The following is a 21,454-nucleotide window of genomic DNA, read 5'->3' as shown; positions in this document are numbered from 1 at the left end:
TATACACATTTTGCAGTGTCTACCCTTTCTCCTCTGTGCTACATGTTTGGCTTACTCTTCCACTGCTCATTATTATTATTATTAGTTAGTTATAGGATACAAAAAGTAGTATAACAATAGTAGATCACACAGTCCTACAAAGCAAAATGAAAGTAAAACAATTTAGGCAATAGTTACCTAGTGAGTAGACCACTGCAGCTGCAGCTAAAAAGGCTAGAACCAAGCTCCAGGCAGGTCAAGACAACCCGAGCCTAAGTCTGATAACCTTGTTCTTGCAGATTTTGTACAAAATCAGCAATGTGATAAATACTAGGAACTGTAAGTAATTTCGGTAACTCATAAAATATTGAATATGAACGTGATAAACTTTTGAATTCAAATTTGATATTTTCTTTTTTTTTGATGAACAATTACTATTAATGTGATGTGCACATACTAGTCTCTGCGTTCAAGATTTTAATTCTCATTCTTTATGACAAAAGGTAAAAGAACACATGTTCAGGGTTACTGTCATGTAGGGAAACATAATGAAACCCATCATGGACAAAATAATAGAAAGAACACTATGTAATATCTAAGTTCGAAAGTCATTCTGGAGGCTTTAAAATGCTAGACGTTTTTCTTTGCCTGGCTGCTTACCACATCTCTACACATTGCAATGCTGTGTAGTTATCCAAAGCAGTTCCAAAGGCACCTTACACAGCACCATCTATGAAACAGAAAATAATCTTCAAATAATAATTCAAATCCTGAAACCAGTGTGACTGTGCGATCACAATCCTGCATCCAGAATAATTTCAGCAACGATATTCAGCTCAAGCTTATTATCTGGGACAGTGACTAATTTGCTTCCAGGTTCAGAGTTAGCTGCATGAGTTTTTACCTCAGCTTTTAGATATTTCTGACCTTTCTCTGTGGATAGGAACTTTCTTGGAGATAAGCCAAAGTTTCTAAAATTTGTAAATCTGCTGAATGCAGTGAAATGTATCAAAACTTCAGTCTTTGCTGTATGTGGTATCCTATGATCTGATGATCTTTTCCGTCTCCTAGGAAAAAGGGATATAGCATGAGTTTTTAACCTAGCTAACCAGTGAGTAAATGACAAGCGGGATGTAAGGAAAGCATGTTGATGGATTAGTTATCTTTTAATTGATACTTTAAGCTGTTTTCTTGTCTTCTTTCTGATTCTTTTCCTGCTGTTATTTGTTGTTCTGTATTTCTAATAGACCTTAAGATAGATACAGACCAGAGTAAGCACTTTTTGAATTAAAATAACAATGCTAATAATACAAAGAATATATCCAGTTTTACCCCAAATCAACTAAACGTGCTTGACTTTTTGACACACTTACCTTTAAAGTATTTAAAACATACTTTGTCTACTCTTCATTCTACAACACAAATTATTAAGTTGACATAAAGCCTCCATGAATGTATGTTTTTTCTTGGCAATGAGAAATGTACTTAAAAGGGGGCAATTTGAATTTTGCTTGAATTTTACTTAAATTAGGGCTAATTTCTAGAATATTGCTTTAATTGTGTTAATATGATTTCTATAACTAGAATAACCTTAAAAGCAACCCATTATTTGCAGTAGACCTAATTTTAAGAAATCTAAACTAACTGCTATTTCAGAACAGAAATTAGCACTATTTAGCAGAATGGTATGAAGAGTACTTGTTCCATGTTTTTTGAGAAACTGAGCAGAAAAATATCTGAGCTTATTATCTTATTCTATGTCACTAACCTAGGCAAAAGGACAGGAAGAAGAAAAGACATTCTGTTCTATGTTAGGTATCATCTCATTAAGGAACATAGTAGCCAAATAGCTTACATACTGGCAGCATCTACTCATGAAGAAAGCAGAAAGTGTCAAAACCACGACTCTGACTCCCAGTTTCAAAACAGCAACCTAAATGGACATTAGGTGGGAGAATATGCTATCCCAGTACTTCATTCAAAGATGAAGGAACCTCTGTTTTGGGATGCACTTTTCAAGAAGGCTTAAAACTGGGTCATCAAAGGCAGCAGAAATTATTCTAATAGCTCATCATTTGAGAATGCTTTTTCTCTGCTGTTTTGACCTTGCTGCTTTGGATTAAAAGATATTGCTGATTTTTCTCACGGGCTCACATCATTATATTTAGTTGGAAGTATAATTGGCCATGAAAAGGGAGAACATTGTGACCTTCATTCAATGTTATACAACTATCCTCAGTTCCAAAACTGTCTCTCCTTTTTAATTCAGCACCTCCACAACACATCTTTCAGAACAGCCATGTTAGTGAGTTAGTACACAGGTAGGAGAGATTTTATTACCCACACTGGTCTCATTTTATTTTGGTTTCTCTTCATTAATTGCAAATATACAACACAAACAGTTCTGCACTATAGAAATGCACTAAACCTCCCACCGAGCACTACGATTTGATGTCATATTTTTCTGTAATAAAATGTGGTACTCAAAGGCAAAGAAGATACACTATTGACTAATACCAGAAGCAGGTTAAAAAAAATAGAAATAACATGCAGAAGAATGAAAAATACTGACAATCTCATTGTACTTTCAGGCAATGGTAGATTATTTACCCTATTCATTCACTGGTTGCCAAAGAATTCCCTACACACAGTCTGTTCATGATAAGAAGAGGTGAAGTGATTTTCACCAACAAATAGCCCTCTTTCAAAATCACACAGACTTTACATAAATCAAAACTTATCATGGTTCCAGAAGGAGGAAAGCTGTTTTTCAATTAAAATAAACTCACCATTTTTGATGGCTGAACACAGTTAAGAGATATAGTATCAAAATACAGAGATCACCTCACAACTTGCCTTTCATTAAAACAGTTCGGCTGTGCTAGATTTCTAGCATCATTTTTTCAATGTCACTGCATCCTAAAATCTGAAGTACAGGTGCTATATTATGGCCTATTGTATTAAAATTTTTGCAGAGAACAAAAACTATAAATCACCATATGTTTGAATACAGACTGACTAGAACAAATAAAAATACTTTATAATTTTATAATATACATATTGTGGAAAATATACAATATATATGCTACAGTGTATATATCATAAATAACTCACATAATTGATAATTACATTTTATATTATTTCTTCTTTTCTTCAGAGCTCTGTGTTGTTGAAATGTTTCTATCAGGTATGACAAGAGTCCTTTACTACAGTATACCCATTCTTGCATTTTTCTGACTTGTAAAGGTAACTCTTAGGTCTAAAATTGTATAGTAATAAAGGAAGATACATTAACCAGAGGAGAAACAAATCACATTAAAACCATCTCTTTTATTTGATATTTTGCAGCTCTAAAATTAACGGAACTTAACATTCTTGTTAAGTAACATAATTTTCATTTTTATAAACACTTAGAGAAACCTGTAAATTAACCTATTGGGGAAAAAATAAAAAAAAGTCAATTTGTTTACCAATGTTGGACAAATACCCTGAAGCTATATGAGCTTTTAGTAAATCAAGAAAAATAATTATAATTTGTTTTTTCATGATTTTTTGATAACTGCGTTCAATCACTCTTTATTCATTAATTAATCAAACAGAAAACAAAAGATTAGAAGACTTTGTTTGATACGTACAACTATAATTCTTTGAAACTCATAAAATGCTGGTTTAAACCATGACTTTGTATGCAGCACACTCTTTTTCTTTTATTTTTCCAATATATATCAAAGAAGATTTTCCTTAACTTTCTCATACTTTGAATTTCTCAGTATTTATTAAACAATGGTTTCCTAAGGGATGTGAGAAGATTCTTTGAAAAAAGAATCAAACAAAACAAACAAACAAAAAATTCTACAGAATCATCTTTGTGCACACAATAGAGCAAAAGTAGGAAACACAGAAATACTAAATGAACCACTGAACTACAGCTGGGTGCTGTTACAGGTTAATTTATGCTACATCAAGTATAATGTATGGCCATTCACAAAATTTTACGAAGCTTAGGCCACTCCATGACTCTTAGATAACTGCAAGAACAACACCCTTCTAGTTTGGCTGGCTAACTTAGAGTTGAGCTGCATGAGGCCAAAGCCAGGTCCTCTGCTTTCCACAGAATAACTGTGAAAAAAAGTAGAACTGAGGGCTTGCCTCTTCTTCCTTGGGAGGTGCTGTTAAGCTGTGGCTGTACCACCACCCGCTCTGTGCCTGTGCTCTGTCTTGGACCCCGCCAGTGCTGACCCTAGCTTGGCTTCCTTGGCTTGGCCTCAAATCTGCCTCTGCACTGCAGCCTTTCTGGATGACGGCCGGACTCTCTCTGATCCTGATCACTCACTGACCCTAACTCCTCACTCTGATCCTGTTAGGGACTTGCTGTCCCACATTATGACCCCTTGTTGGTTCAGTCATTGATTACACCCGCCACATGAGCATGTCCTACCTACCCTTGTCTCACTTCTCTTGCAGTGCAGAAATCCCTGAATGTTTTGGTGTAGGTGAAAAGGAAATCATGAAATGCAAAAAAAAAAAAAAAAAAACAAACAAAAGCCAAAAAAACAAACAAACAAAAAACCAAAAACCAAAAACCCCAAAACAAACAAAAACAAAACAAAGAAAAACAACAACAACAGGAGAAATTAGAAACCTTATTATAAAAATAAGAAACTGTATTTTTAATTCTACCTTTCCATTTACTTTTCTGAGGGACCAAGGAATTGTTTAAAACTGAGGCACATGACTATGACAAAATTACACTATAATCCATATTGGCTTGAACAGAATTTGGAGATAAAAAAGACTATAGGAGTAGTTGAAATGTATCTTCTCATACGTCATTATTAAGAAGCTAAAACAACAAGGGCAGTCACTGTGAAATAAGATAGTATCTCATATTATTTAACCATAGCCAGGTAGCTCAGCACTAGTAGACCAGGATGCCTACTCAACCTGAGAATGACAACCAACTTTATGAGTATCCTAACGTTTGAAAGACACTTTCTTCAACCAAATATAAGACATACTGAATATAAGGCATATTAATAACTCATAGCAAGGTCACACCAGACAAAAAGAGAAAAAACAACAACAACAAAACCAAAACAAAACCCAAAAAACACTAAACAACAGCAACAAAAAACAAAACCAAAACAAACAAACAAAAAAGAACAACAAATAACAGTACTAAAACCCAACACAACAAGAAACATATGAATTGTTAGCCATACAGAAAGACTTAGGAAAAGAAAGGTTATATTTTTCTTCTACATGAATGTTTTGAAGAAGAACAAGATATACACCTAGGATTATTTATTTTTAACTTCACAAAACTAGGATTGCTCCTTGAAAGACAGTAGAATACCTTTACAGGTAAAAACCAGAAGCAAGAGAAAATAAGAGAAAGTTAAAGACAATGACTTTTGAGTGCATCCTGAAAGAGATGGTTTAAGAATCTAAGAACAAATCTACTGCATGACATTTAAGTATAAAAATATCTGAAAACTAAGTGAAGGACAGGTATCCAAAATATAGGAAGAGAAGACCATGAATCTCCAATAGTTAAAAGGACTTGTTGAATAGATATTTTGAATAACTATATAAAGATGAATAACTATCTTTCAAGCTACAGGGTGTTTCAAAAGATGGACCCGATTTGAAATCACTGTGCTTTGAAATTGGGCCCATCTTTTTGAAACAACCTGTAGTAGAGGTCATACACTTCATCTTGCAACCAAAGCTTTCCTCTGGACAGCTTAGATTATGTTGGAAAAGAAAGACAATATGAGAGACTACTGTGGAAAAGAGATCTCTGAGATGGTGTACTGAGGAATTATTCTATGATCACTAAAGAGACACAAAAATGAAGCATGAACAGTTTCCAAAGTCATATACGCACAGAACAGGGAAGGGAGATGCAAAATAAAATCTTGTCTGAGCCTGAAACAGGAACAGGTAAAGGAAAACAAACAAACACCAGCAAATATTGTCTCAAGAAAGAAATTAAAACCTACAGAAAAGCAGATCTTTATAATGGTATTTTTAGCCATTTTCCTATGAGGCTTTCTGACATGTTTTTTTCCAGTTAAAACACTGTGAAATTCAATTTTTTTCATAGCTGTTTTAAATCAATTTCTAAAAAGTATATCTAAATAAAATATATTTAATTTATAATTCCTTGAAAAATATCATTCAAAGTAGCTGAGAGCTACTCAACACAGTCCAGCTTAAGCCCATTTTTCCTATGCTATGTAACTTTCACAAATTTCTGCTTTAGACTGAATTTTAGTTTAGTTTAGCTTTCAAAATAAAACCCTTAGCAATAATGATTTAACCTACCATCATTTTATAATAAAATCAGAGGATAATATAACATTTTTCTAATATTAAAAAATATTTTTTTTCACAGATATTTCTTTTCTGTTTTAACTCTGATGTTCTGTAGATTGACCCCTTGTGCTGGTTTGACTGAAAATGAGTTAATTTTCTTCATGCAGTTAGAAACCTATGTTTTTTATAGATAGCACGGTCATTATTCGGACTTAGTTTGATAACAAGAAAACAACACCCTGGGACACAGTTAATGTTTTTAATTGCTCTGGTCTGAGAGTCAAAGACGTTCTGAGCACTCCACCTACAGGTATGAGGCATTGAGGAAAGGGGGCACAGATGGGACAGAGCTTGATTTAAGGAGAGTTGGGATCTTCCTGTCTCTCTCACATCTTCATCGTTTTCGCCAAGGGAGTTCAGTTCAGGACTTTTGTTCGTTCAGCCTTTTGCCATCCTGCCATTTTGCAGAGGTCTCTGGGCCTTTCTGTCTTTTTCCTCTTCTCTCTCTGCAGGATTGACTGTTGGGACCAGGTGCTGTTTTCTGGGGCTGGTTGCTCAGTGTGGATGGAGTTTGTGAGGAATTGCATTGAGTAATTTATTTAAATTCTATTTCTAGTATATATACATATATATACTAGTAGTGTACTAGTATTTTGTGATTTTATTAAACTGTGTTTATCGCAATCCGTGTTTCTCCCTTCCCTTTTGAGTCTCTCCCCTATTTGGGGAGTGGGAAGAGAGTGAGCAAGTGGCTATCGTGGTTATTTTGCTAGCTTGGGTTAAACCACAAGTCTTAGATCCAGAAAAGGAACCATTCTCCAAGTGTCTTGTAAAAGATGTCTAGTTTTTTTTTCTCCTGTGTCCATGAAGATGCATTTATATTAGTCCACATGCTAAACCTATGCATATTGCTATCTGTATGGCTTTTAAATATTAACAACTACAGTTTTTTTTGAGTTCTCTGTGTGTTACTGTTTATAGAGACTTGATTACATTCTGCAAGCATTAAGGCTGATTCTGCTACTCTGCTAATCCAGGGGAACACACTACTCATAGCAGCATTGTTTGAAAGGGGGAGTGGAAGGCAGAGTGAATGTGCCAATAGTCTATACTGTAAAGAAAAGATAAAAGTTCTACCTGATTGTTGTTCTAGAGTAAGATAATGTATAACTACTTAACATACAGTTTATATTGCATAATAATACACAACTACCTTAACAAACCTTTCTGTTCATAGAAGTAATGAAATACGAAAATGAAAGAGAAAATGTAAATTGTAACTCTATTATACACTTTAACACAGCCTACCTCTACCATCAGCCCAGACTACTAACGTACATGGAGAACATATTACCAACAATATGAAAAATTAGCACTAGGTTTTTATTTTTATCAAAACCATTTTTTAAATGTAATGTAAACACATTTTGGTGAGAAAGGAGTATAAAATAGTTTTAAAAGTATATGACATTAACAATAACAACATGTCACTCATTAAGATGTTGTTCCTATTTTTGTGAGACGAAGCCACTATGCTCCTCCAATACACCTATAATTATCATGCTGTTATTATTTTGCATTTAAAATGTGTCATGCAAAAGACGATTAAAATCTTTACTGTTAGATCAGATTAGAAACTGCAGAAACACTCTAAGAAATAGGGATGTAAGTAGACTAAGAGGAATGGTGTACTTGTATTTAATTTGCATAATTTTAATACAGAATGCAAAATAGCTGCAATAGCATCGGAAAATTCAAATACCATAATCCAATTCCAGCTAACTGGACAGATTTGTCTCTTCTCCTTTTGCCAAGAAATTTTCCTTATGAACTTTAGCTACCTGAGCAGATGGGCTCTTTTTATTACTTGTTAGAGAACAGTGTTTTAAGCCTGAAGTGTTAATAAGCTTGTTGTTAAAACAAAGTGTGTCATGTCCCTTTAACATCTCTTTTTTTCTGACATTCATCCAAAAGGTCTTGTCAGCTTTATTCTGATTTATCATCAATTTTCCTGCTTTTACATTTTTACCCCATTAATTTCTGTACCAAGAGGGACTTACTCCCTCATCTATACCCTCTGATATTTCCAGCTAAATGTACTGTTCAGGAAGCTTATCAGTGCTTACTCCATATTGTTTCAGCAGGAGGCAGCAAAAATTTTGAGGGAGAACAAACTCAACTAAACAGAATTGCAGGGATGTGGGCAATTTTTGCCAACAAAATGAGTATATCCTAAAACAACATATCTACCAAAGAGTTTGCACTAATGAAACAAAGTTATGGAATAGACTGCCTTAGTATATTGAATTATGTGGTATACTGCTTCTTGTATAACCTGTTTAGAAACTGCTTATAGACAATTCTCTTACCATAACTAAGTTTGCTTAGCATAACTTCTTCAGGCTGTGGAGTTTTGAATTTTCTGTCCAGTTAAGCAAAAAAGGCCACAGAAGGGGAACTGTGACCCTGGAGATAAGTAAAGGAACAGAACTGTGTCTAAAAGAAGATGAAACAGGAGATGTTTTGGTTATTGCCAAGAACTTATTTTTCATATACTGCAGGTGCAAAATAGCAACTGAAGGTCAGGACACTGACTGATGGGCCACCTGATGAAAATGAAGAGATCAAATGAAGAATGGGGAGACCCCAGACTAATATTTGGAACTGGCCTGGAGTAATTAGCAGGGGGTGGCAGGCTTGGATTGTAAGAGTAGAGGGCCTAAGGTTATCTTTATTCGAGGTTCCACTTCAGGAGGCACCCAGCTTGAGCTGATCTATGCTGTACCTTGCAAATAAATTATTTAAGAAGAATTTCTGGAATCCATGACTGAGTCTTTGCTATGGGAAACCTAGGGAAATGAAACTTCCTTAACAAAAGGAACAAACAGCAAAGAAGTGATAAAAAAATATACAGTGCTCTCTTACATTACCACCATGACTGAAACAACCTGAGTGACGCTTTACTAGGGAAAATGAAGATTTTTAAGACCCTGTAGAAATGTTTGTGTAGATGTGTGTGAAAGCCATGTCCATATGAAAGCTTTTACATTTATATGTAATTGGGCAAGTAATGTAAACACTAGTTTGTCTGTTAAATTGTGAAATAAAGATATTTATTACATTTTTCCTTTAAAAAAAAATAATCTAATCTGTGTTTATTTTGTTGGTAATTGTGGCTAGCCTAACTGAAACAGTTGATATAATACCGTAGGAAGAACATAGATAACTTACAAGTCACACCTGTGCCACATATGGCAGAGATCATAAGTAAATTCCTCAAGCAGGGATAAAATCATGGAATGTATAAAATTTAGCTCATCTGCCATCAACCCTTTATGTCATATCCAGAAGAGAGGGAGGCAAGCTTTCACTGCTTTGGGGACTTTAGGACCCAAGAGGTGCCCTTTGCTTGGTTGCCACACAGTTTACAATAAAAACTGGAAGGAGATAGCCAAAATGGACAACCCATAGTGATTTCAGTAATAACCACCACTGGGGATCTATGGAAATCTAGGGAGCTTCCTAGATTTCAGACTGCATTAAACAATCTTGTGCTGATACACTGTTAGTTCACACTTCTTTACTATTTTTACATCCTAATGAAATCCATCCAAGAAAATATGCAGTCTTTGCTTTATTTCTTCATTTCTCTGTATATGCTTTATCAGTTTTTCCAAAAAGTGAATCTTGAGTTCTCATGCCTTTAGTTGATAAAGGTCTGTGACACTTATCCTGAATATTTCAGCAGTTCATCAGTGAGGTTGTATAATATTTCTCTAAAGCCTGAAGTAGCAATGTCTAATTATACAGGTTGTTTCAAAAAGTGGGATCTGATTTGACCAGGATTTGTTTTGAAATTGGGTTCATCTTTTTGAAACATCTTGTACATTTTGGAAAGGGGCTTAAGTCAATGGGAAAACAGGAATAAAGGACAGATAACTACTTTAGACAGGACCAATAGTTTCAGTTGTTTTAAAATTGCTCAGCACTATATTTAAAAATTCTTCTTTCACTTGTACATAACTTATCAAATAGAGGTTGCTTTGGCTTATATTTTCTTTTTCATGTGTCTGTCTTGCTTTTATTTATTCTTGTTTAATATTATTAAATTGAAATTATTATTGTTTATTCACCCCGTTCACTTTTGAGGGAGCCAGTTCTCCACACACAAAAAACATGACCTTTTCCATGGAATATATTAGCACTGCCATACTTTAAAACTTGTATTTGTTGTGAAAGTGACCTTTGTGTCAAGGACGTGCATTTTGCTCTTCCAACATCTACTAAAAATGGCTGAATGGGAAGCCTTTGGGAAACAATAATTCAAGGTGATTGACAGAAACAGGTTTTAGCAAGTACATCACAAATAAATGTCAAATTTAACAAAATCTAAAAGACTTTGAAGTGCATTATCGCTATAGTACTCTCAACTTCTAGAGACCAATGAACATCCTGTACAACCACCTACTCTTCTTCCACCAGGCCTTCCAGACAGGAGAAGCCAGTTGCCTGATTCAAATACAAAGGGAACAAGAGCTGGATTTACAGGATACTGTCAGAAAGTTTGAAAGTACCAGTGGAATTTGACAAGAGGGGAAAAAAAAAAGGTATGAAAAACAAAAACACTGAGATAGCTAGGTGAACAGCATACAGAGAAGTCAATAACCATAAATGAGAGCTGGGGAAAGAAATGAGAGAAGAAGAGAGAATAGCAGATGGGAGGAATAAAGGAAGGAGGGAGACTGAAGCTCTCTGGGCAGAGTCTGGGACTGAGAAATGACTGTGTAAAGACATAAAGGGGGGGAAACATGACATTACAATGGAGCTATAGCACAGAAGGTGCAAAGAGATTCCAAACAGACTAATTTGGTAAACGATTTAGGTGAGAGAAATGTTTCTACACTGTGCTGGGTTGACCTCTGCCAGCAAGTATGCACCCACCAACCCCTCACTCACTTTAGCCTCTCTCCAGTGGGATAGTAGGATAAGAAAGAGTATTGGAAGAGCAAAAATGAGTGAAAAACCTGTGGGTTGATAGAAAAACAAACGGACAAACAAAAACCAACAAAAACACAAACATTTAACAGGTGAAAGGTAAAAAAGAAGAGAAAAAATAAAATAACCTAAGTGTTGCAAAGGCATCATTCACTACTTCCCATCACTCACTATCTTCAAGCCCAGCAGACCAGTGCCCAACCAACCTCCTTGCAATGGTTATCCTAGAAAGACTACACATAGTTTTCATTGTCAAACATTACATTCTATGGCACAGAACATTCATTTGGTCAATTTGGGTCAGCTGTCCCAGCTATGTCCCCTCCCAAGCTCTTGCCTAGACCCAGCCTACTCACTGTCGATGGAAGAATGAGAAAAAGCCTGGACACTGTGTAAGTACTGCTCAGCAATAATCACAACATTGATGTGTTATCAACATTGTTTCTGCCACAAATCTGAAACACAACACCATACAGGTGGCTTTGAACGAAATTAAGATGCAATACATACAATAAGACAAGGAGCAATGGGAGTATAAGAACTGAAACACTGAAAACCAGAAAAATTATTTTATAGTGAACCTGACCAAAGCTCAGCAAATGTTCTGTTTTTACAACAACAGTGATGTGGGACACAAGCTTTGCCTCTCCAAAACGTCTCATCCTCTGTCATGAGAAAGGCCATGTTACACACTAGCATTTCTGCTTCAAGACTAGACCAGAAATGATTGTGATTAATTTAACCAAATAACAACAATGAAAATAATACAAAAAAAAATATTTTAAGTGCTTAAGTGCTTTTGAACTTTGATATGCTAAAATGTGGATCCAATTTTTAATCTATTCCATAGATATACTTGAGTAATATCCTGGCAGATGGTGCTTTATGATATTTTTTTAATCTTAACATAAGTGTTTGTCATTTCTGACAGCTTATTTTAAGCTCTGCTATTCTGTACTGCAGTGGCATTTTCAGACTTCTGAAAACAAGGGCTGGTATCATTGAGAAAGAAACATGACTTCTCAGTACGAAACAGGTTTTCCATGTGACTTCAAAAACATGAAGGAAAAGCTGATATGGCAATAAAACATAGCATCCTGAATAAATTAATACATGCCACTTGAAATGTCGGCTTAGAGAAACCATACTGTTTTGCTCTTGTTAATTTGATAATTCACTGACTTTATAGCTCCTCTAGCAGAGACATCAAGCATCAGAGTTCAGTTCAAAAGCATTAAAGTAGGGAAGTTATGCATACGGTTCTCACACATCTCTTTTGCTTATGCAGAACTTCTTTCATGTTAGGACTGTGAGGCAAAGAATGTTGTGACAGTGAGGTGACAGAAATCAAATAAATGGTTGTATTAGCAGAAAAATATGGACTTGAAGATATAATTATTTCCTGTTAGATTAAAACTTTTTAGAGTTAAAGCTACTTTTTCTTAATAATATTCTAGAGGCCAAATTACTAGCTTGACTATAAAGGTGACTGAAAGTGCTCAGCATGGATTCACTGAGGGGAAGTCATGCTTGACTAACTTGATAAGCTTCCACAGTGAGATGACTGACTTGGTAGACAAGGGGACAACAGTGAGTATTTTCTGCCTTGACTTTAGTAAGGTTTTTGATGCTGCATCCCATAACATGTTCAAAAATAAGCTGATGAATTATGCGTTGGATTAGCAATACTCTTTCAGTTTGAGGTGGGTTGAAAACTGGCTGAATGGCCAGGCCTGGAGGGTAGTGATGACCAGCACAAAGTCTAGTTGGAGGCCAGAAACTAGTGATGTCCCCCAGGAGTTACCAATCCTGTCAGTATTCATACGATCTATATGTTGAGGCAGAGTATGCTCTCGGCAAGTTTGCTGATAGTACAAATCTGGGAGGAGTGGCTGACACTAGGTTAATGGTTGGACTCAATGATCTTGACGGTCTCTTGCAACTAAAATGATTTTATGATTCTATGATTTTTGATTGCCATTGTGTGTATTAAAACTTTTGAAAAAGTGACCTTGTCACTCTTACCTGAGATCAGAGGGCTTGTATGATACGAGCATGCATACAAGCCAGAGCACCACACTTAACAGTCCCTTCTTTTTCAAGTATGCTGACATATAACAGAAAATTTAGTAAAGTATTTTTGGATTTTTCTGGATTATTCTTTCTGTTTGTATTTTAAATTTATGGAGTTGAGTAATCATTCCTTGGTTTTTAAAGAACAATCTGTTTATTAATTTCAGTGGAAGGACATACAACATTGTATAATTCCCCCGCCTTAAATCCACAACCAGTCCTTTCCTTCCAAAGGCAACCCAATGTATTTATTTCCATTTTAGTTCCTTCTTGGGGTTTTTTGGTTCGATTACAAAAATGTCTCGAGTTCTTCAATGCACATTATTGAGGAAATTGATATGTAATTTAAGTGGTTTTTACTTCTCTTTTCCAAGTGAAGAAGTAGTGGACTCAAACTGGTCTGAAGCTGATAAATTAGCTGTCACCTAACAAAATTTCCCTGTTCCAAACATATCCGACTTTGGCACTTTGCAGTTCTGCTCAGAAGAGCTGCAGGAATAGATATGTTCCAGTGTGACAGGCGAACTGACAGTGAGATGCTATGCCAACACAGCTGAAATTATTTTTCAAAGTGTTTCACAAGGTAAAGAACAAATTCTGCAAAAGGAAAATAGTCCAAGACCTTCCATCAAACTCCGAAGATATTGACCTTTTATCTAAATCGGAAGATATTCTCCCACACCTGGCTTTAGAGAACCAAGTTCTGAATACATACTCAACATGCAAGAACTATGCAGCTAGTGTAGAACTTTCAAAACTGCACTATTAGCCTCTATAGAAAGTGGATATCTCGCAGGAGGTGGGAAGTGTCCAACTCTTTCAAAGGACTTGACAGTGAGGGTATCTATATTCTGCAGCACACCTTCACTGCATGGACCAGTGTCATAGTTCTTTCTTCAATTAAAAGTATTTCAATGTTTTTTATGTACCAGAGGTCTGGACTCACCCACTCACAAGTTCTCAGTGCCTTCACAATTTAAATATATTAGTTGAATCTACAGAAACTTCATTTTGCCAACGTATTTACTGCTCGCATCTATATTTTTAAAAGAGTTGTGCATGGGAGCTATGCCAACAAAGGCATATAAAAGTATTAAGGTTTATATTTAAATTTCATATGAATAGCTAATTTATACAGAATTGTAATTGCTAAAAGCAGCTTGCTTATTCTTAATTCTTTGACTTTGAAAATAACAGCATTCAATGTCAGTTTATTGTAAAGTATGAACATTCACTTTGTATAATCAGTAATGTCCTGTAATTGTATATGAAAATTATTTAATGGCAGTTTCAGCTTCCTAGCTGGATAACAATTCATCTTAAGTATCCATAATTCAATTACATTACATCTTGTTTTACATATTTTACTATATGGTTTCTTCTGGTTATTTTACAAATTATATATGCAAATGATTTATTAAATAATTGATGAAGCACCTTGTTTTGCTTGTAGCTACAAGTGATACTTCTCTTCACAAATGTATTTAGGCAGTAGTTCTCTTCACAGCAAGATTTTTGCATAGTATTTTAAAGGACATTTAAACTCCTGCCGTGATGAAGGCTTACTTAGGAACACCAAGTATAACTTACAAACCTGATTTATGAAGCAATTTATACAATCTAGTAAAATAGCACTGTAGAATTTCACGACATAGGGGTACACATCTTCTCTGAAGATTCTAAATTCTTTAACACTTGAGCAACTCTGTATTATTAAATTCTATGATAGGACAAAATATATCAGTGTAATTATCCCTCCTGTTTTATTAAAGCTTTACAAAATTGTTAGAAGTTAATCCTGCAGTAATTATTTCCTACTGCCCAATTTCATCCTATAATACTCAGTAAATGGGGAAATAGAGTCATCTCTTATTAGACATACAGTAAATGTATGATAAACGGTGTAATGGAATACTGTATGTTATGTATTTATCTATAATTATACATATATATGTACATATACATATACAACAGAGATACTTTTAATAGTAAAGTTTCCAGGATCCAACCTTTAACCTATTGTATAAAAATGGCAGTGTTCTAAGTGTTACTTCCTTCCTTTTTCTTTGTTTTTAACTGAATCTCTAATATAAGCTCAGTATTTCTGTAAAAAGGCTTTTTCAAATAACATTGGATATTTGCAGATATGCTAGGCCCACATTTAAGCTTTGTGTTTCCTAACCTTGTGATTAATACATCAGTAAGTTATAAACAATACTCCCTCTGACTTGCAGAAATGCACAATGTAAAAGCAAACTTAAAAAATGCTTTTGTTTTCAAGCTGTGGTATTTGAAAGGATGAAAAATAGCTTTCATGACTGAAAAGGCTGGAGAGTTTATGACACTATGTAAGCATTTAGGAAGTTTCTGATTGGGCACTTACAAATGAGAATCCTTTCAGTAATACAACACAACACACAAGTACAGAGTAACTTTCACTGAGAACACTGAGATCTTCACAGACAATTCCTATAGTAACTAATGAGAAAGAGGCATCTTCATACTGATCTTAGCACACAACAGGTTTCTGGTTTGGCTTCTGTGAGAGACTGTGGCTTTCAGCATACAGTTTGAGTGTGTGTGAAAGACAGTTGTACTTAACACACGGTGTAAGTGTGGAAGGCTGAGATATTATGAATTATTTGTCTCAAAGTTTGCTTGCCAAAATAATATGCTTAAGGCCTGCTTGTTATAAAAAAATGCTTGCTCACACTGCTTGCTTAATTGGGTCTGCTGTAAAGGCTTAAATATAGCGAATGAAAGTGCAAAATGCATGATCACTGTGAATTGCTAAAACTCAAAGAATGCTTGAAGCCTATGTAAGCTCAAGTGAAGCTCCAGCAATATCAGCCACCAACCTCTGTGACCAGGCCTGCAGTGTGCTCAGGCAACGCCCGCCATCAACTACCATAAAATGACCAAGTTAGGACTTGCAAGTGTGGCCATCCACCACCAGGACCAAAACCTGTCACCTGGGACTGGCAGACCTGAGCACTGCCAACACCTATCGGGACCTGGACTCCGATACCAGCACAACCCGAGACCTGCAAACTGCCAAGTGTTACCAGGACCTGAGACCTGCAAACTACCAGCATGACTGAGGCCTGAAACCTGAGAGCTGTCCCACATTTGGATCCCTGGTGGTGACTACCTGTTGCTTATCTTCTTGCACGCTTGCTTAACTTTCCTCCTAATTTCTTCCCCTTTGTCTCTGTTGCTCTAGCTTTAGGTGAGAAAATGAAATAAATTTACTCTTCTTTAAGCATAAAAATAAAATAGGATTGTTTAGTGCCATCTGACCTTGTTTGCGTCTTAATCTCACTCTTGGAATAATTTTTGAACCTTCCTGAGTCCATAATTGAACTGGGACCCCACAGATTCTTCTGAGGTTTCTCAATCTTAAATGTAGGTGTTTCAAATCCTTTTCCTTTTGAAGAATTTTTAAGCAAGTTTAAAAGGAAGTTTAGGAAGTTTTCTTTTTGAGAAAGGGGGTATATCTGCCACTAAACACAGAAGATGCAGAATAGATGCTCGACTATGGTCAGAAAAGAACTATAGATGAATCCTGGCACTTCTTACCCTTGTGTTGCAATGGTTTATGAAGAGCTCAGGAAACAGAACTTTTAGAAAGATTGAGGTATTTGTAAAAGGAAATCCTAAGATGCAAAATTAGAAATTTCTCTTTTTAAAGCACACAAAGCAAATAATACTAAAAAATACAATGCTGGTGCATTTCCCTCCCAAAATATTAGTAAAGTTTGTCTCTTGGTATGCTATCCTTTTTTTCTAGCTCCTTTGCTCTGTTTTTGGAAGCAGTGGCAAACTGATCACCTGCATGTCAGAACAGGTTAAACAGCCTGCCAAAGTCTTGTTCAAGAACTACTGAGTGCCCCAGAATAAAAGCACACCTGAAAACTGCCAGCATTTCTATATTTGCTTTATGTGTTTTAGGTGACAGTGAGACCAATCAACGAGAAAGATCTATGCTACATTTATTTCTCCAGTGCTTTAAAATTTGTACTTCTTGAAGGGGCACAAGCCTAAAGAATTTCACCATAGAAAATTTGCCTGCCAGCAAAATTTTTCTTTTCTAATTTCTTAATTCACTCTGTTTTATCTTACTTTTCATACCTAGTTAATATTTAGTGCAATATTGTCCTTCTAAGGGAAACAGTCTTTCACCAACTGAAGAACAAAAGTTTTCCTAGTCGTCATTTTGCATCCATCAAAGTAAATTTACCAGTAGCAATATGTCAAGAAGATGAAATTACCAGTTTATTTAGAACATGAGGAATAGATTGGTAAACAACAAAATTCCACCCTAAAATTTTGCCATGAATATATTTTTAACTACACTGCAATGTATTAAGTCATTCTTGTCAAAGTTTCCCAATAACAGAATAATGACTGTTGTCACTCTTTCTTTCTTACACAGAACGAGTTATGTTATCCTGTTTTGCTATTAATCACTATAGTTCCAGCAGCATGTACTACTAACTCACCTTAACGTGCTACAACCAGTCAATACTTAGTCTATAAACTCATTTGTTCTTTGGCTATAAATGGCAAAAATCAGTCTAAAAATAGCTCTTTTTATCATCCTCAGGGTGAAGAGCTCTTTAGATAAACTCTGAAGGTAAGTTTTCATAGAATGTATTAAACTTACACTAAAATCATGCTCTTCAAATAATTCAATATGTCTTTTTCTGGTATTCTGAAATAGATTTTCAAATAATACTAGAGAAGACTGAAATTGCTTTAGTGAAGTTCAAGAGGTTTTTACTCAGTATCTACAGATCTCTCACTTTGTAAACATGGTTGTTCAAACACTGAACACTTTTGAAAGTTAAGTCACTCAGTATTCAGTAACTATTATGAACTCTTAACATAGTGCAATATGAACGCCATATTTTTTAAAGAATCACTCGGTTTTCATCTATTAATCGTTGCTGCTATTCCAGAATGTGGACATTCCCTGCAGTTCACTGTGTCATGTGTCTTGAGCCACTACCTGCACTGCATTTTGAGAAGAGCAAACTCAGGAAATCAGATCTCCCAGACACTTTTATTCTCACTGCTGCCTTCCCCTCCTAGTGTTATTGCACCAGCATCACATAAACCTTGTATGCATTTCGACTTTTCACCTTGTATGATTGCTCTCACCTCACTCAACTTCCTTGGCAGTTAGTGTGAGCTTGCTGCATTCCTGTGCTCTGTCCTCCTGCTGAAGAGGGGGCCTGGAAGTGGGGGGCTGACTCGCAGACTTGAAAAGATAAACTACAAGAGTCTCTTTCCTGCCTAGAAAATAAGCATTTTATAAGGACTGTGGCTGCCTGGTGATGATCTTTCCTCACACCCCACTTCATTAGGGGTCTCCTTGTTTTAGATGTACAGGATGCTCCTGGTACAGTCTCTCCACTGGAGAGGTAATGTACAGATGTTTAGAGGTAATAATCACCCTCTGACAGAGTTGCTGGGCACGAATATTGACATGAAAACATGTTTGTACAGGAGCTAGTAATCAAAACTATGCAAAATATAATTTGGAAATATTCCACAACAATTAGGGACAAAGAGTCTGCAGGCTTATTACATTTTAGAATGAGAGTGAGTGACGATAACAAGATAGACCAAGTAACTTTCTTTGGCAATGTACCATATATATCAGCATGACTAGGTGAGGGAATAAAAGTCAGTAGACTGAGCCTGCAAGTAAACAGATGGACAAAAATCAGATGTAATTGGATTTGCTTCCCCTAAGCAGATTCATAAACTAAAACTCTCTCCTTGCTCCTCTGAGAGATCAGTTTCAGATGACCAAGGAGAAATACACTTAGTATTGGATTTGGCCAGTGTCTGTAGCAGCTCAAGCACCAAAGAGGATCAACTGTTGTAACTGCCTGTCTATTTACTTTCTCTCAGCTTACTGTTCCAAAACTTTTCCAAGTACAAAGTTTGGATGAATCAGGACCTTATTGTAGTTCAAATATTTTTTCCATCTTTATCCCATTTCCTTGCATAAATTAATCATAATTCAACAGCATCTGGCCCACTGCTAAAGGGTAGTAGCTGGCAGGAGTATTCTAGCAATCAGTTAACTTGATATGTTTCCTTCAGGTGTACTGAAGAATTAAAAACAAAAAAGCAAAACATTGTTCTTTCCCTAGAGAGTGAACCAATACATAATGATTTTTTTCCCACAGTAAATCTTCCAAGGCACTTGTATCCCAAAGCCACGCTTTGCTACCTGACTCTTTATAAACAATGACAAGCAGCTGAAAGAAAGCATACAGAAATCCAGGCAGATCCATGAGGAGATGAGTGAGATATAGAAGAGAGTATGTGACTAAAATACTGTTTGATGTTCCACAAGGAAGTATTGTTGGCAATGTTTTCTGCCTAAATCCTAGCCGAGTTGTGCCACTGTGAAATTCTTTCTGCAGCTGCTTTCAGGTTGTGCTTTGGAGGAAGAGCTGTGGGAAACTTGCGGACCTTGGAGTTCACAGGGCACGCTCTCATAGCATTTGTAATGCTGGTATTTGCATTCCATCTACCCCCTAGTAATCAAAATGCAAAAGTAAGCTTTCTGTTTTATGGAGAGAAAATATCAAAAAGATCTAACACACAAAAATGAGGAGAGGTGTTAGTCTTTAACTTACTTTTTTAGAGATTTGCTAATTGGCATCAAAAGGTAATATCCGTTCTTATCAGTTCTCTGAAGTTGAATTCCCGTTTACTTTTTCCATCTACATAATTACTAGCAAGAAAAATGGCTAAATACTAACGGCTTATGTCAGAAAGAGCAGCAAAATAGATTTGAATCCAACTGTTTGTATTTTAATCTTATCATTTTAATAAGTTTCATATATGTTAAAGTAAAGGTAATATTAACAATGCAGTTCTTAGGTTTATATTGAAAAGTCAGACATGATAATATAGCTTCACAAGTCAAAACACAAAAAAAAAGAGACAAAAGGCACTGCATTTGAAGTAAACAGCAGACTGCCCTATAATAATTTCTTCCGTAGCCTGTCTTACTTCCACTTTCTGTAATTAAAAGTGGTGTCTGACAGCATGAGCTCTGAGAGTCTAAGCAGAGATCACACAGCTCCCAGAAGTAGCTAATAAATAATGAAACAATCACCCATTCAGATACAAACACCAAAGAAATGGATCAACTTTTTCTGCTACACCTTGCATAAAAAGTTCGCTTGGAGTGCCACACCATCAACATGCAATATTTAAAGCAGAAAATTGTCATGCCTCTTTTGTTCCGGTGAGCATACCAAAATGCTTTGCTTTAAACAATGCACTGCAGAAACACTGAGACGAAATCATATTCCCTAGACATTAGTCTTCAAGATACTTGTTCTTTCTGTACTTGCAGAACAGTGCACAGTGAGGCAAACATAGCCTTGGTTTCACTCCATTGATTTCAGCATTATTACATGAAGAAATAATTTATTCAAATACATCCTAGCCATTATACAAGCAGTTTTAATGAGTTGTGCATGAACACTGGCTTGCCATCTGGCTGTTTGGATTTTTGGCGGGAGAGGGCTAAAGAACTGTATGCTTTCCAAAATATAAAATTATCTTATTATTTTTCTTGTTTCAAGACTGGCCTGATTAATGGAGACAGAGCTCTCAACATACTACTCAGACTGCCAGTTGTTTGGGGAAAGCGATGTTCAAAAAATTAATAGCCTCATATTCCCATAGTTAGCATCTTGATTTCACTCTTACACTATATATGGGGAAAAGGTGTAGAGAGACTAAATAGATGTCATTCCAGAGTCCAATAAGCATGCAGTGAAGGGAAGGTGATCTCCGTCTCCTTGAGAAGCTGGGAATTACAGCAATTCTTATACCCCTGCTGTATATCACAGGACTGGAAAGAAGCAGTCACCAGGACACAGTGTGTCAAGGAGGGGGAAGAATTAGAGCTGTGATATTAACTGAGAGGAAGAAAAAAGATCAGAAAACAAACTTAGATCCAGAAAATGCTAACATACCTTTTTGTCCCCGGTACTGAATTGATAAAGTCTATATGGTACTGTTCTGCCTGGATTTGCTAACTCGTCTT

General features: G+C 35.8%; 1 protein-coding gene across 2 annotated transcripts in view; it reads right to left on the bottom strand.

Moving 5' to 3' along the window:
• Nucleotides 1-21,454, bottom strand: part of CSMD1 (CUB and Sushi multiple domains 1) — a 1,060,719-nt gene that overhangs the window by 361,513 nt on the left and 677,752 nt on the right. The gene's annotated exons all lie outside the window — the stretch shown is intronic.

The sequence above is a fragment of the Patagioenas fasciata genome, chromosome 3 (assembly GCF_037038585.1).
Source record: "Patagioenas fasciata isolate bPatFas1 chromosome 3, bPatFas1.hap1, whole genome shotgun sequence".
Lineage (NCBI taxonomy): Eukaryota > Metazoa > Chordata > Aves > Columbiformes > Columbidae > Patagioenas > Patagioenas fasciata.
This window is presented reverse-complemented; position numbering and strand designations above follow the sequence as displayed.